This window comes from Lissotriton vulgaris, chromosome 9, assembly GCF_964263255.1.
Source record: "Lissotriton vulgaris chromosome 9, aLisVul1.2, whole genome shotgun sequence".
Taxonomy (NCBI): Eukaryota; Metazoa; Chordata; class Amphibia; order Caudata; family Salamandridae; genus Lissotriton; species Lissotriton vulgaris.
In genome coordinates, this window is record NC_141697.1 from 631,995,695 (window position 1) to 632,012,969 (window position 17,275).

The 17,275-nt window shown below is 45.4% G+C and overlaps 1 protein-coding gene across 1 annotated transcript in view; it reads left to right on the forward strand.

The window, feature by feature from the left end:
• SART1 (spliceosome associated factor 1, recruiter of U4/U6.U5 tri-snRNP) overlaps nt 1–17,275 on the forward strand; it is a 598,340-nt gene that overhangs the window by 415,202 nt on the left and 165,863 nt on the right. The window lies entirely within an intron of this gene.

The window sequence follows — 17,275 nt, forward strand, 5'->3', positions numbered from 1 at the left end:
GAAAAAATCTACTGAAAGGGTAGAGATTTAATGTCTGTCAAATGATGGTGGAGATGGAACAGCCTGATTTGCTCAACAATTTTAAAGAAGAGGCTTTGAGAACAGTCCTGCAAGAATGACAAATCGACAGTTTGCTCATAATGGTGGTCGGAGGGCCTTTGGCTGAGACAGGCAACGTGTTGCTGCACTGAAGTGTGGTGAAGGGTGGAAGACAGAATTATTTAGTTAATGGTGACAGTAGGAGGGTGAATTGAAGACTGTCACAGGGATCTTATACTGGATTCTTTGGCACTGATTGAGTCGTATCCATTTTTGCTGATTGAGTTGTATAAGAGCCAAGGACTGGCTTGTACTGTAATGATTGGCGCATAAATCAAGGTAGTATTATGCATGGCGTGTTGGTAAGAGCCTGGGTCTGAACTGAGTGGCGAAGTGAGCAAAAGAACGATGATGGATTTAACCCAGATCCGTGACTGGGGGTGAGTGTCTGAAAGGTTTCAGCGCTCCGTTCATCATCTCCTTGTGTTTGCTGTGTTGGTAAGAGTGCCTATAGAAGGCAGAAGTGTCTCTGAATGGAACATGTTTGGCTGTGTTTGTGGGAACTACAAGCCACCTTTGGAAAGGCATCTTTGGTGCAAGGTGTATCTGCTCAGTGATGTTCATGTATTCTCATCAGTCATTTGGTGGTTGAGAGTACCACTGTGTGTTGTGAATTAGGCAATGTTTCATTGGCCCAAGCCTCGAGTCCATCATATAAATATGTTTACTGTCCTGTTTTTCTTGTGGGGATGCTTATATGCAAAGCTTCTCCAATTTGAGTACAGAATCCTCCCCTAGTGTGTGATTCTGTAGTTTGAATGATGAGACATACCCATTTTTGGGTCTTTTGCTTTCATTGTCCTTGAAGTGCTGTGGCTATCATCTAAAGCATGAAATCACTCCCTACTATAGGACCAGGTATTTGCACCCTTTTCATCAAAGAGTTTTATCGTCTGGAAAATCAAACGGCAAGAGATATATATTTTTTGGGCTAATAGAAAACTTTTATAAGCCTGATTGAAAATGGGATAATAGCCTTTTCTCATCAAAGAAAGATAAACGCTTCACGTATGTCCTTGATAACTCAAAATGCAAACTCCATCAACAGGCTCTCAACAGAAATGAAAAGCAAAAAGTAAAATGTGTTGTCATTCATAATCCCAAAATAGTAGTTCCGCTATTGCAACAGTTAATCAATGATTCTCTTAATGGTGCGTAGTCCTTCCTTGATAGTCACATGCATGCGGCTACTCGTTGACCTGAAGCTGATCACTTCTCATCTTGACATAGAGATATTTAAAAGCAATTTCTACTGAGAAATACCAATGAACTAATATTATAAAGGGGAACACCATCAACAACGGTCTGCTGTTGATCAAGAGGCTTTCTCCCCTGACAATAGCTCTGGCAGCGATCTAAAGCTTGAAGATTCTCCACCAGCGCTGCTAAATGTGTAAATACAGTACTCCCCACACCGGTCCCATGCTGAGCAACCCCCTCACAAGGGTCATCCAGCTACTGTGGAGCACCAGAGACTGACTGCAGGGCTGGCACTGACCACAGTCTTCGAATGCAGCACCTAGCTCGGCACCGAAGGAATCATGGAGACAGACTGCTTCGGCACCGGATGCTCCTGCCTCGGAGTTGAGCCAACAGCTTTGGCATTGAAACTGTCACTGGAGCCGAAACCATCTATGCCAATCAGCACATCTGGACATGGCTCAGGAACAGTCAAGTTGATTCATCATAAGCGTCCGGAAGAGATTGACATCCTCCCTACATAGGCTAGATACTCGCCCACCTTCCGGGATCTGCAGCTCAACTGTCCAAATGGCAGCTGTCCTTGGAGGAAGCCTTGGAAATGCGACCTTCACCGAATCAGCGCAAGAAAGTGGACAAGACTACAAACTCCTTGTCAGTCACTTTTCTACATCCACCTCATCCTGCTCCACAGCACTGACCATTCGCACCCACTTCTTCAGGTGAGTCTGTCCCCTATGCACCTGCGGGATGACCTCATTCAGACCAGGGGGACAGGGAGCAGGGATATATTCATCACTCCTCCGCAGGGGATCCCTGGGACACTTATGACACTGACCCACCAGGCCTGTCTCTCCCCTTCTGACAAATCCACCTCGTACCATGAGGCTGCCTCCTTCCTGATGGTAGATCTCCACACTGAGCCTTTAGTGAAGGACTTCCTTTTCGAGTCCCTGTCCTCCACCCACCGATCCCTTCTGTACCTCCCCATGCCTAAAGGCATGCTCCGTCACACCCTAAACATCTTTCAAGACACCGTCTGTGCCAGAGTCATTACACCTAGGGTACCCCACTTTTCTACCATGGCCAGCTTCCTCCCATTCACTACTGCCTGCAAAAGGGATAACTCTGACTACTGGTGATGCCCGTCCACCAGATCAAGAGCAAATTAATAGATCCTGCAGGTAAGAGGGTAGCTGCACAGTCAGTCAACCATTGACAGATAGCCAATTCGATTGGGCTACTTTCTAGGTAAGACCGTGCCCATTGGAGCAAAGGAAAGGGGATTATGAGATCATCTCGGAGGAAAAGCAGATCCATCATTTGTTGTGCACTAGAGGCTGCGAACACTGCTGTAAGAGGTGGGGGGGGGGGGCATCTCCAGCTTCCTAATGTGCAGACATACCTGGTTCCAAGTCTCCGGGTTTAAGTTGAAACTCCATCAAAATTTGCTCAACCTGCACTTCAATGAGCTACATATGTTCTCAACATAGATTGGGAAAGATGAAGGCGGTACAAAAACGGCAAAAGCCATGGGTGCCCTTCAAACACCTACCCCTTGCAGCTCCCTTTTGCTGCACCTCCTACTGCGGAGGCTCAAATACCTCATCCCCCCGAGGCCTCCTCCTTGTGCAAACAGCCCCCCTTCCAACAGTTCACTCCAGAGTCTATTTTGGATGGTCCTGCAGAGGCAACAATTGTCTCCCATTCTAAACCGCTGGCTCCTAAACAAATACATCCTTTCAGAGCACTTCCATGTTGTCACTCATCAAGGTGTCATTTTGCTTCTACAGCATGGCGACTTCAAGGCCGCTCTCGACCTGAAAGGTAGTATCGCAGGTTCATAGTCTGCTGAAAACACTTAAGTTGAAGGTGCTCCCTTTCAGGGTCACCATTGTCCCAAGGGTATTCACCAAGTACCTTGCAGTGGTAGCTGCTTATCTGCACAGACAGGGCATTCATGTTTTTCCCTATCTGGACGACTGGCTGCTCAAAAGTGCCACCGGTTAAAATTGTTGCGCACACACTCAGCTCACAATTGATCCTTCACCAACTGGGGTTTACCATCAATGCTACAGAATCCCACCTCCCACTTCTCCAGATAAGGCCCATCTAGGGGCAATCCTCACCTCAGACATTGGCATGGGTTATCCAAATGCTGCCAGGGTACAGTCCTTTCAGGCACTAATCCCGCTTTTTCAACCAGGCCACCAAGTCACGGTTAGAACAGTTAAGCTCCTCCTCAGCATAATTTGGATTGCCATAGTACCCCATGCAGGCCTTGATAAATCATGCAAATGTTACTAGACTTGCAGGTGGAATAACTTTAATAATCTACTTGACCTAACTGTAATGTACTTACCCTGTTAACTCGTCTCAGATTGTGTGATCATTAGCAAATATTTTATTTTCATTCAAGGCGTTGTGCATTGCACACCGGGCATTTTGGAAAACAGGACCCGCAATTAACAGCAACCTTGTCATTCCCTACCACCCAAATAGGAACCTCCGCTCCTCTGAGGCTTTCCTGGCAGTGGTTCCTAGAGCGAAGAGAGCCAGATCCGGGGGTAGGCAGTTCTCATTGAATACCGCTAAACTTTGGAACACCCTCCCCCTCTCACTCCGTTCCAACCCGGACCTGCTGTCATTCCGCAAAAAGCTGAAGACTTTACTATTTACCCAAGCCTCCGAGCTCTAATCTGTCATGCCGCTTGTCCCTCCGATTCTCACCTCAGCGCTTGGACGCCCCTGGGCAGCAATCGCGCTCAATAAATCTATTTCCAATTCCAATTTTCAATTTTACTGTGTTGCCTTTTGCTTCATTCTCACATGAGTACACCTTCAAATATCTGAGTTCAGTATTTCTGATGTGCCAAAAAACACCAAAAACGTTTGTTTGATTAAATAGATAAACTTTGGCTCCATGTCTAAAAAGAATCTGGCCTACGTATAGGGTATACAGGATCCCTGACTTCTTGTCTCTCGGTTTACGAATAGCATTGCCTTCATGGCAGGGGCAGGAGTGTTTCTCAGTTCACACACTTTTATTTAATATATTACTAAAGCGTGATGTGGTGGTGCACTGCCATTTACAGTCGGTAAATTTCCAAGAAATGGCCACTACTGGACAGCTTTATTGATATAAATACTTAGTGTATAAACAATCTGTGAAATTTGGGTTTCAGAAAATATATTTATCATTTTGCACATTACCAAGTAAAGTGTTCTGATTTGCTTTTCATCCCATTAAAATATTTTTTTCATCACACTGAAGTACAAAAAATAGGCTTTCACAACTACTGAAATATATTATGAAATGTTTGTTTAATTGACTTATTAGCTATTTAAATGTGTTAGGAAAAACCAGACACCTACATCCTTTCATTTCACACTTTGTACAGCAGGTCAGACAGTTCACTTAACAAAATCCTGAAACTCTGGTGAAGGAAAAGTAATGTAAACTGACTTGTGACCTCTGTCTTCTGAACACTGAGCAAATGTGATAATCGTGTCAATTCTCAGGCAACTATCCTTATATTTATTAAAATACAATATATATCACAATATATAATATTTTTTATATATACAATTATCAAAATGTTTATTAATGGACTCCACAATCTATAATCTCAATATACGAATATAAAAGATACCTTTTGTCATTGTCATACCACTCGTAACCCATACTATTCATAATGTGTCGCACCTGTGAGACATCTCTATTTGTTTGTTTCAATCTTTTTTATACATATGATATCCAGAAAGCGAAAGTCTGATTGCATACGACTTTAACGGATTTGATAAATGCATTGCAGATAACAATATAAACAGTCAATCATAAATACAGGGCTTATTTCTTTAATTCTTTAATACTCTCCAATGGTCAGAGTATAGTAGATCCTCCGGTTTTCTTCATTTATCTAATATGTTCTATGTGTGAGAGGTACTCCATTGATCTCCTTGTCTCTACGCGTGTTTAAGCTGAAAAAGCCTTCCTCTCGAGAACCATGTAGTAAAAAACGAAGGCTTAGGTTATCATAGTTCCAGTCCTGCAGTTGAGAAATCGCCCACTTTATGTTGTAGGAATTCTAATGGTGTTCCTTGATAAGAGATAGAAGATTAGCTTTAGGCATTTGAATAGGGATATTTCAAATTTATCTTGCTTAGTTATACTTCTGGAGGTGATGGCCTCATTCCAATATTTGCAGGGTTAGCTCATTGTATACCCTGTTCTGAGTCCAGTCCTCTGGAACAGTGGAAATGTATCACTTAGCGCTGGTGTCGCCAAAGAATAACAAACAGAGCAAATGTGGCAAACTAAACACCAGATTTTAAGGTATCTTTATTGCGCCTTCACTTTCGGACTGAACAGAACACCTGTTCTTTGGGGGAAACAACCATCACAATGCAGGAATAACAACGCAAAACCATTACAACTAAACTTTTACAATGCAAGATCCTTTACAACGCATGCCATTACAACCCAGATGCTATTAAAACGCATGCCATTACAACGGAAGTATGGGTAAGTATTTTATTAAATTTATTTAACTAAATTGAATTTTTTTTATTTTATTTGAATTAGAATTTTTAAAATTGTTATCCCTACATTATCCAGCACTTACACTACAGATGCACCCAGTACTTACCATACAGATGCACCCCACTTGACTTAGAATAGTAATTATTATCCCTACACTATCCAGCACTTACCCTAGTGATGCATCCCCCTGGAGTTAGAATAGTAATTATTACTCCTACAGTATCCAGCACTTTCCCCTACAGATGCACCTCTCTGGAGTTAGAATAGTAATTATTACTCCTACACTAACCAGCACGTTCGAGGCATAGGAGCTGCAGATTGCACACTGTGCATAGATCGCCACCTAGTGTGGGGCCCGGATGTTTGCAGTTTGTTGTTGTCCTGAAAAGTTCTTTAGAAGTCACGAGAGGTGACTCCTCTTTAGGACCATATTGCGCATCTGCATCGGCTCCATACCCAGATTGTTTTTTTCCGCCATCAGGCTTGGATGTGTTTCCTGTGCTCCAGTTTGGAACCGATTTTCCTTCGGCGCGCAATCCTCACCCAGTTCGACGCTATTGTTTAGATCGCGCTACATCGACGCGATTCTCTCCCACTTCGAAATCTTTGATTCCGGTCGTCGATGAAGGCCTTCGGGCCTACCTAGGCCTTGCATTCTGGCTCATGGAAAGAACGCCATTCAAGAAGTGTCCTCAATGTGGGTCAAAGTTTCCCCACACTGACCTGCATGAGGTATGCAACCTTTGCCTTCACCGGAGCACAAGGCCAAACACTGTTCGGCGTGTGCCTCATTCTGCTCCAAGAAAACCATTCGGGACCGACGAGCCCGGAGAACTATGGCTCGCTCATCAGCTTTGATCCCCGATGACCTCTTCGAAGAGAGCGTCGACGTGCCAGAACACCAGCACGCCGAAGAGAGTATCGGATCCTCAGATACCGAAGACGTCGAGAACATCACTCCAGCTCAACGAGTCGTAAGTAAGACAGTCGACCCCAACCCTTCCTCGACACCCTCAAAAAAGGCTTCTGTCACACCCTCACCTTCGGGCCCGGGTGCATACCGAGACACTGCTTCCCACGTCCCGCCTTCGGGCCCGGCAAAGAAGCCCACTAAGCCTTCAGGCGGCTCGGGCTCGAGCTAGCCTATTCTCTGTGCCAATCCTATACCGAAGAAGAAGCCATCTTCCTCTACTACGCCGACCGTTGCTCCGACACCTAAGCACATGGCCCTGAAGAATGGCAGCAGCTCATCGACGCCGAAACCGCATTCGGAGCTGAGAAACACCACAAGCGCCAGATTCACTCATGTCCGAGCCAAAACAACACCCGGAACCGAAAAAACAGGTTCTGGTAAAAGACCTTTCAAAAGGGCACACTCCTAAGCCAAAAGACCCGACACCAGCTACCGCCTCGGTGCCGAAAAAACCTACGGAGCTGAATACTTCGACATTGAAGGATTTGCCCTCCTCAGAAGAACTTTACACCGGATCCCAATCAGAAAACTCTTGTAAAGGATCCTAAAACCGGACAATTGACTCTCAGCTCCAAGAAGAGACCACTTGAGGCGCCAGCACCTCCTCCCCCTCCAAAGAAGAAGGACATTGCAACCTCTCCATTAAGGGTCCCTTCTCCACTATCTCCCCATACTGTTCCTCCTCTTACACCTACTCCACCACATCATTCACCTACACCATCTACTAATCCAGATGATGATGTAGACACAGATTCTGACGACATAGGTGGGGTGCACACTGTGAAATCTGACGAAACTGATGTACATAGACCGCATTCATTTCCCTTCTTCTCCCACTCCTCTCCCTGTGGGCACCATGGATACTGTAAATTATTGACCATATCACCCTGCCAGTAAGAACCCGTACCCCTATGCATATGTACAGCCATTCTAGGCACCATGGCCTTTTTTTACCCATTGGAATCCCCAGCTTCCCTCCTGCGCGTATCTTGCACCCCCTCTCTCATGTATAGACCATGAAACCCTTTCCCTCTGCCCGATCCTGATGTGAAAGGTAACCCTCCTGCTTAACCCAGGCCTTCCCCATTTTCCCTCTCGCAGAAGCATCCTTCGCCTCAGCTGACGTAACCCCCCCCCCCCCCAGTTGTATCTGACTGCCTCTGTTCTCTCATGTACAGGTCATAAGATCTCTCTCTCTCTCTCTCTCTCTCTCTGCGCGACCCCGGCCCTGCACGCACCCTGACCCCCTCTTTCTCCTCACATGAACAAGTCATAAACCCTCTTCTTACGCAAAGCCCTATCCTTGAGGTTCACGGCCGCGCCTGACCAGCACCTCCTTCCCTTCCATGAATGCCCCTCTGTTGACAAGCCTTCCCTCCGCACTCGATTGTCCACGCGGCATTAAGACCACTCATTTGATGACCCTTTCCCCCCCGAGTCCAGCTGACCACGCATGTCCGAGGCCATCGCCTGAGCCAGGAGATACCATTTACTGCCCTTATTGTATGAAGTCACTCCTCTTCAAAGGATCCTCTATTGGTCTTAGCCACCCCACCCCTTGGGCTATGATCAGGCGTACACATCCTACAAAACACTCAGTTGCGTGATTGCCCTCCCCTCTTATCAGCAGGTCAAGGGTCCCCATTGTGAATGTATATGGGTAGGATCACCACGAGGATTATAGGGATGTCTTTCCTTTTGCGTCACACCGTCCTGATTGTGTTATCCTGTGTTCTGTAGAGTATAAAAAGCCAGAGTCTCAGCTCACTTGTTAGAGCACCTCCCGAAAGACACTGTGTTTCGTGTCCGAAATGACATGCTCTCCTCATGAGAAATAAACTCTGTTCTTGATTCCTGCTTCCAGCGCCCGTCTCTTTATTTTGGAAATTACTCAACATGGGAACTAAGAGGCGGTTTGCGCCAGCGGCCTGGGCACCGATAGGGTTATGGGTACGTTTTCCACACACACAACAGTGCAGGGGTCAATAGTCCCCCTCAGTCACCTAATCCATGGGATGTTACAACACCCCTGATGTGCCTTACGTCCCACAAGATGATGTATACCCTTCCAGAGCTTCCCCACCAGAGGACACTATATGGTTTAGCCTACTAGTCCAAAGGGCTGCACAATATCATGGGGTGGACATACACACCGATGCAGTGGAGGAAGATTTCCTGTTAGACACTTTTGATAACACACAAAGGTCTACTGCCATTTTACCAATGCTTAAGGGTGCCATCAAGCACTAAACAGAGATTTTTAAGGAACCTGTCAGGGCTAGAGTCCTCAATCCTCTCATTGAAAGAAAATATAAAGCTGCCCCTGCAGATCCAGTTTATATTAAAGGTCCAGCACAATTAGATTCTCTAGTCGTGTCTAATGCACGTAAACGTGCTAATTCCCAGACAACAGGTGGGGCCTCACCACCAGACAAAGAATCTAAGCTCCTTGACGCCTCCGGCAAGCGAACATCGGCACAAGCAGCTAACATCTGGAGCATTGCCATCACCCAAGCGTTGCTGGCAAGATATGACAGGGCACATTATGATGAACTAGAGTCGATAATGCAGCACCTTCCTGACAAATACAACAAGCATTTGCAATGCAATAGGTCTCGCATTAGGAAAGTGTGAGCTATTGGTTTTGTAAATGACAATTTTTTTTAATGTGTTGGCTTTGAAAATATATAAATTAATAGCATTTTCATTCACAAAGCCAATAGCTTACACTTTCCTAATGCAAGTCCTATTGGCTATGGCAATGCTTGTTGGTATTTAGTTTACAGAAAAGATCTGAGACATTCAGATCCAGAGAACCTAGCTAGCTATTGGGACATTCACCATTGGGTCTGTCTTTAAAAAAACAAAAAACATATTAAGACAGGGAAAGAATTTTTTTTCTTTATAGTCCCCTCACTCACCGGAGTTTCCTCACGGTGACATGCTTCATCATAGGGGCTTCCCAACCCGCTGCGGGTTGAGGCGTGCTACAACTATCGCGATTGCGTAGGAGCACTTTTAGTGAGAACTATGTGTGGTGTGATGTGAAAAAAGGGGGCAAGTGAAGTGGAGTGATAAAGGTTAAAAATATCCTATTAGTGGGCTAAACTAACTTTATTCAGGCTCCTAGCGGATACATTAAAAGTGGGGTGGTTACCGGGTGCGCTGGTTCTATTATGAAACACAGTGCCCTAGTAAAAAGTCAACTAGTTTCGAGCTGTACCCCTCAGCTCTTCCTCAGGACTGCACAGGGTCCCGCCCTGTGAGTACCACTCCAAAAAACAAAAAGAAATGCAAAAGTATGCCTACATTAATTGTTGGATATACATACTAATTTTCTGCAAACGTTGGCATATCTGTGAAGAGAAGGCATATTACCAAAGTTACGTGTTCAACAGATAACACAAATGCGGCGCTGTACTAGGTTCAACACAGGACATCACGGACATACAACTGAACGGAGAGAAAGAAAAAAGAATAAAGAAAAACATACTTTTTCATAGGCTTAACTGAGCCTCATGGTCAATCGCGGGAAGATTATGTTGAACCTAGTACAGCGCCGCATTTGTGTTTTCTAAAATCAATGTACATATCATGTCATAGATAAATCACTTTGGAATCACTCGTCTTTTTGAGTGTGTGTACAAAATCGGGTGTAGGGTTAAGTAATTTTTCTGTATATATTTAGACACTACCTTGCCACATTAAGAAAAATCATTGAGAATCTAGTAATTATTTTATCTGTTGAACAAGTAACTTTGGTAATATGCTTTCTCTTCACAGATATGCCAACGTTTGCAGAAAATTAGTATGTATATCCAACAATTAATGTAGGCATACTTTTACATTTCTTTTTGTTTTTTGGAGTGGTACTCACAGGGCGGGACCCTGTGCAGTCCTGAGGAAGAGCTGAGGGGTATAGCTCGAAACTAGTTGACTTTTTACTAGGGCACTGTGTTTCATAATAGAACCAGCGCACCCGGTAACCACCCCACTTTTAATGTATCCGCTAGGAGCCTGAATAAAGTTAGGTTAGCCCACTAGTAGGATATTTTTAACCTTTATCACTCCACTTCACTCCCCCCCCCCCCCTTTTTTCACATCACACCACACATATTTCTCACTAAAAGTGCTCCTACGCAATCGCGATAGTTGTAGCACGCCTCAACCCGCAGCGGGTTGGGAAGCCCCTATGATGAAGCATGTCATCGTGAGGAAACTCCGGTGAGTGAGGGGACTATAAAGAAAAAAATTTCTTTCCCTGTCTTAATATGTTTTTTGTTTTTTTAAAGACAGACCTAATGGTGTAATGTCCCAATAGCTAGCTAGGTTCTCTGGATCTGAATGTCTCAGATCTTTTCTGTAAACTTAGTGCTGTGGAGGGCGAACCTAGCTATTGTTTTCCTCTACCTCCCCCCCTTTTTTCGAATAATGCTTGTTGGTAGCAAGCAAAGACAGTGCTGTTGTGGTGCTGAGTGATGATATGGTTGGGCTGAGTGATGTCGTGGTGTATTAGAGTGATGTGGTGGTGTCCCAGAGTGATGTGGTGGTGTCCCAGAGTGATGTGGTGGTGTCCCAGAGTGATGTGGTGGTGTCCCAGAGTGATGTGTTGGTGTCCCAGAGTGATGTGTTGGTGTCCCAGAGTGATGTGGTGGTGTCCCAGAGCGATGTGGTGGTGTCCCAGAGCGATGTGGTGGTGTCCCAGAGCAATGTGGTGGTGTATTAGAGCGATGTGGTGGTGTCCCCGGGTGATGTGGTGGTGTCCCCGGGTGATGTGGTGGTGTCCCAGAGCGATGTGGTGGTGCCCCCGAGTTATGTGGTGGTGTCCCTGAGTGGTGTCCCTGAGTGGTGTCCCTGAGTGGTGTCCCTGAGTGGTGTCCCTGAGTGGTGTCCCTGAGTGGTGTCCCTGAGTGGTGTCCCTGAGTGGTGTCCCAGAGTGGTGTCCCTGAGTGGTGTCCCAGAGTGGTGTCCCAGAGTGGTGTCCCAGAGTGGTGTCCCAGAGTGGTGTCCCAGAGTGGTGTCCCAGAGTGGTGTCCCAGAGTGGTGTCCCAGAGTGGTGTCCCAGAGTGGTGTGGTGGTGCCCCTGAGTGGTGTGGTGGTGTCCCAGAGTGATGTGGTGATGCTGTGGAAAACAACATAAACAAACAAGACACTAAAAACCTGGAAAAAGTCGTAAATGTAACCAACTGATTTTGACTTCAGAAGTTCACGTACCCACAATTCCAGATTTCCCTCACCTGGATCAGGCTGAAATCCTGAGCCAGCTGAAACGCCCACGCAGTAAGCTGTAACACAAAGACAAGACACACGGGCATTTGAAGTTCCACGACATGTTTTCAGGAGTCAGCAGCCAATTGAAAACACATTTATGCAAATACGCCAAGAAAACTTCCAATCCTGCATCTGAACTTCAGTAGCATGAACAGAAGGAGAAGCCAGACAGGACCTGTAGTGTTTAAGAAAGAAAAGTCTGAAAGGGACGGGTGGAGTGGGTGGGGGGCCTGGAGGAAGTGAAAGGCATTGTCACCCATCTGAAGAAACAAAGAATTTGACATCAGTATGTAAGTTAGGGCTTCCTTTACACGGGGCTGTCACAAAAGTCTGTCCACAGAGCAAGCAAACAACCCTTTGAAGGAAGCCAAACTCCGCAAATAAAACGACAATTAATCAGGAGAATTTCAGAAGGAAATGTTAATAAGAGAAGCACAGGATTTACAGTACACCAGTTAATAAATTGTTGATCAAGCTAGAATATACTGTACTCACGTGAGACTCCCAACCTTGAAGAATCGAGACTCAGCCGAAGAGAGCTCAGAGTTGACTGACTGAGTTTCATACTTTATGGTATTTTACATCCTGTGACAGGCACAGCTGTATAGGGTTCTACGCTGCACTTACCCTATGTGAGGGTTGACCGCACTCAGCTGTCCACTTTACGTGTTCACCACACTTCAGCCTAACTACAGGCTTTGTCAATGCTCGCTTCACGCGTCTGCAGGATTCTAGCGTAGGGAAGCTATGCTCCGGAACTGTTTTGCCTCAACACAAATGAAATGCTTTTATTGCACCGAGTAAGGCAGCCAATTCTGCTTTCCGGAAGTCTGTTGATAGCATCTTGTTAGGAGGCAACGGGCTGCAATGTTACATAAAGAGGAGTCACTAACGTGTATAGGCCATGAAAGGTGAAAACGGCTGTGCTAAAGTTATTATTCCTTACATATTATTATTTTATATAAAAAAGAAGTGAAATCGTGAAAAAACGTAGTGCCTGTTGTAAATACCTGTTGCAAATCAGTACCACACTTATTTACATCCTAATACACAAATCTTTCCTTCTTAGTCCCATAAAGCCAACTTGATTTAATAAATATCCTTTGGAAGGGGTTAGATGGAATTTCCACAGTCCTGGCTAGTCAGTTCTATATGTGTGATGCAACAAGCCTTGCATCTGTCATAAAAAGAAAAAAATGAAAACTGGACAGAAAACAATGGCTATTTAGCGTCCACGAAACCTTTTCTGGTTTCATACAAAAATTTGCTTAATATGCCATTCGTGACCACAGAAAAAGGCATTGGCATAGCCAATAGGTCTCGCCTTTGGGACCTTATAAGTGTTTAGCCATGCAACAGTTGATGTTGTTGCACCAAGGATATTGTGCTGCATAGCTAAATACTTATAAGGTCCCAAAGGCGAGACCTATTGGCTATGCCAATGCTTGTTAAATATGTGGCCTGTCTGTGCTGTGTTGGATGTGTGCAGTGCTGTGCCTAATGCGTGCTCCTGAGGTTATGCATGTGATATGCAGTAGGTAATGTGTATATGCTACTGTGCTGGGCATGTGTGTGATTAGCATGGCCATTTACGCAGTTCTCGCCGCAAACTACATTTGCTGTTGCCGAATTTGTAATAACTGTATTTATCACCCACGCAATGCATTCATTTTAAAACTCTGAGAAGGATGAAAGGCTGCGCTGGCCTCGTGTTATCGGAACCTTTGTCCTGGATGTCACACACACAGTGCCTCGCAGCAAATTCTCAACCCACTGAGCTGCATCACCAGCTTGTAAGCACTGTGCAGAAGAGAGAAGCTCTTGAGCCAACTTTTATGTAGGATCACAAAATCACTGGTCGAAAATATAACCACACATCTTTTTAAAATATTGCTGAGCCTCAAATTGATAGGCGCGTTCCAAACTGCCCCAATGTTTACAGCTAAAAGAGCGCACTCACTAAATAAAAGGAAAGGTCGGAGATGGATGGGAAGTGAAAGAAAGAAGAAAAAGGCCAGAGGACTAACGATGCGTGGTGAAAAAGAGATAGAGAAAGGTGATAAGTGAGAAACGGAAAAAAGTTAGACGGAGTTAAGGTGAGTAACAGATAGGTAGAATGCAATTACAAGAGATGATGGAGGAAAGGCAAAGAGTGAAATAGAAAGGATAGAAATAGTGGAGAGAGGTGAAGATTTGGATAGGAATGGAGAACAAGCCCGTAATGCGGCGTTGCGTGAGGTGGGTGTGGCTGGAGGGCTGCATGCATCCTGTTTTCCATCAGGTATAAAAAGAACGGCCTCTATAATGAAAAACGAAAGTGAATTTGTGTGAAAGCAACAGTAGCCCTTTAATAGACTAACCAAAGAAAGATGGAAAAAGGCCCACTTCCTGTCACTGCCCTCGCTTTATAGTTTGTAAGCTGCTCACCCAGGACGTGATTACCTCCCCTACCCTCACACCCTTCAGTTCCTGCCTTTGCCGCTGCTTCTGCGAGATTCCAGACTTTAAACTCACGGATGCAGCTTGCTTGACCTGTGTGTGCGGATGGGGACAGTGACCAGCATAAGCACATGACCCTTCTCCTAAAAGCATCTCTTACACTGCAAGAGGGCCTGGCAAGGTTTTCCATCTAATGTACGTACTCGAGTGATGTGCTTAAAATCGGATCACTGCACAAGTTTACACCAATGTTCACTACAACATGGTGCACTGTATTGACTTACCATTGCGGTGCACAACCTGAAGCTTCAGACACCTTATACATAGAGATGTAAAAGAAGACACATGAGAGACAGTAACATGGAGCAGGAGGGAGAAAGAAGGACAGGAGGGACACAGCTGGGAAACACGCACACACTCCTGGATTGCTTGAGCATTCGCGAGAGTTACAGCTAAACCGATGTTAAACATAAAAGCGGGCGTTTCGATGAAACATAAAGCGCAGTGCCCGTCTATATAAAAGTTATGGGCATGGCAGTTTATAAAGCGGGCGCCATGGTGATAAAAAAATAAAAATAAACATGAAAGAGGGTGCCGTGCTATACCGTGAAGCATGGTGTTCGTGTATAAAAAAGTTATGTGCGTGGTGCCTGGATTAGTAGGAAATACAACAACCAAAGAGAAAACAAGTAGGCAAGATGAGTGAAGAACATAAGGGTAAGTGGCAAAGCAAAGTGTGGAGCACAGGGACTGGGCACAAGAGAGAATAACATGAGGATAAGTGACAGAGAGTGCAAGGCTGTGGGGCAGAGAGATGGATATAGAGAGGAAAAGTGGCAGGAGAGTGCGTTACAGAGAGTAGAATGCAAGATGCAGCAAAAGTAAACAAGCTCTCTGCATTGCTTTTGCTGGAGCGGCAGCCTTTGAAGTCTGATGCGAGGCACATACAAATGGTGGTGCGCGATGTGCACGCGGGGGGCGTGGGAGCGGCAGGCTTTGAAGTCTGATGTGCGGCACAGACAAATGGTGGTGTGACGTGGCTGGCGATGGCGTGCACGCGCATAGCTCACATGAACTGTACGCGATCTGCAAGTTTGGTAGAGTTTTTTAACTGCCTACTATAATCTTGCTTATCTATCCCTGCGGGATATAATAGTCGAGACTTAAAAACAGGGCTAATGAACTTATACAGGTAGGTAAAAATATCACTAATACTTCCATCCGTTGTACCCTAGATGCTGCAGATACCGCCTCAAGGGCAATCAATAGCAGCACCCTACTACGTAGACATGCCTGGCTACGTATTTCAGGTTTTAAACCTGAGGTACAAAACTCCATCCTTAATCAGCCATTTGATGAGACACATTTATTTGGCCCAAATGTTGAAGTGTCTTTAGAGAAAATGAAAAAAGACACCAATACAGCTAAATCTATGGGAGCCTTGCAGCAGCAAGCTCCCAGACGTTCCTTTCGTCGCTCATCATACAGAGGCAACACAAGAGGCTACTCCTCAGAAAGTCCCTCCACTTCCTACAAAACTCCTGGTCAATCTACATTCACTAATGGCTACCAGAGAGGGGGTTACAGTGGTAACAACAACAAAGGCAGAGGCAAAAACAACAACTCCCGCTCTGCCTCTACCTCTACCCTATGACTTTCCTCCCCCCCCCCCCCCCCCCCCCCCCAACATTCCCCTCCTGTGGCGGTAAGACTTCAACAATTCCTGCCTGCCTGGATCAACATCACATCAGACAGGTGGGTGCGACAAATTATTCAGTCAGGTTACTGTCTAGAACTAACATCTCCCCCCTCCCCAAACATACCACCCAAACAGCGTCCAATGTCACAAGAACATCTATCACTGTTAAAGCAAGAAGTAGTATCCCTGCTAGAAAAAGTGCAATAGAACCAGTTCCTCTGCACCAACAAAACAAGGGGGTTTACTCTCTATATTTTCTGATTCAAAAGGACAGCTCTCTAAGGCCTATTTTAGACCTCAGACCGCTAAACCTATACATGCAGCCAGACCATTTTCACATGGTCACACTTCAACAAGTCCTTCTGCTCCTGCTGCAAAACGACTTCCTGGCTACTCTAGATCTCAAGGACGCATACTTCCACATTCCCATTCACAAAGCTCACAGGAAGTATCTCAGATTTGTAATAGACGGGCAGCACTATCAATTCAAAGAACTCCCATCCGGAGTCACAACAGCACCAAGAGCATTCACCAAGTGCTTAGCAGTAGTGGCAGCGCATCTACAAAGACAGCACATCCATGCCTTTCCGTACCTCGACTGGCTCATAAAAGCCAGCTCATACAATCAATGTGTGTAACACACTCATGCCACCATCCAACTGCTCCACAACTTGGGGTTCACAATAAACCACACCAAGTCTCATCTACAGCCATCCAAAGTACAACAGTACCTCGGTGCCACAATAAACACCTCCACAGTTCTAGCTTATCCCACTCCAGCAAGGATAGCCAGCATGCAAATTCTCCTAGCAAAGTTTCAGCTACTACACTCCCTCCCAGCACGAGTGTTCATGCAACTCATAGGGATGATGGCCTCTTGCATCTTCATAGCAAGAGGCCAATGCAAGACTTCAAATGCATCCGCTACAAGAGTGCTTATCACGTCAATGGAACCAGGCTCAAGGTCACTTAACAGACCAAGTGTTGGTAGACGGTCGGACTCATCGCTCTCTGCAATGGTGGAACACCAAAAACCTTTCCATGGGGCGAC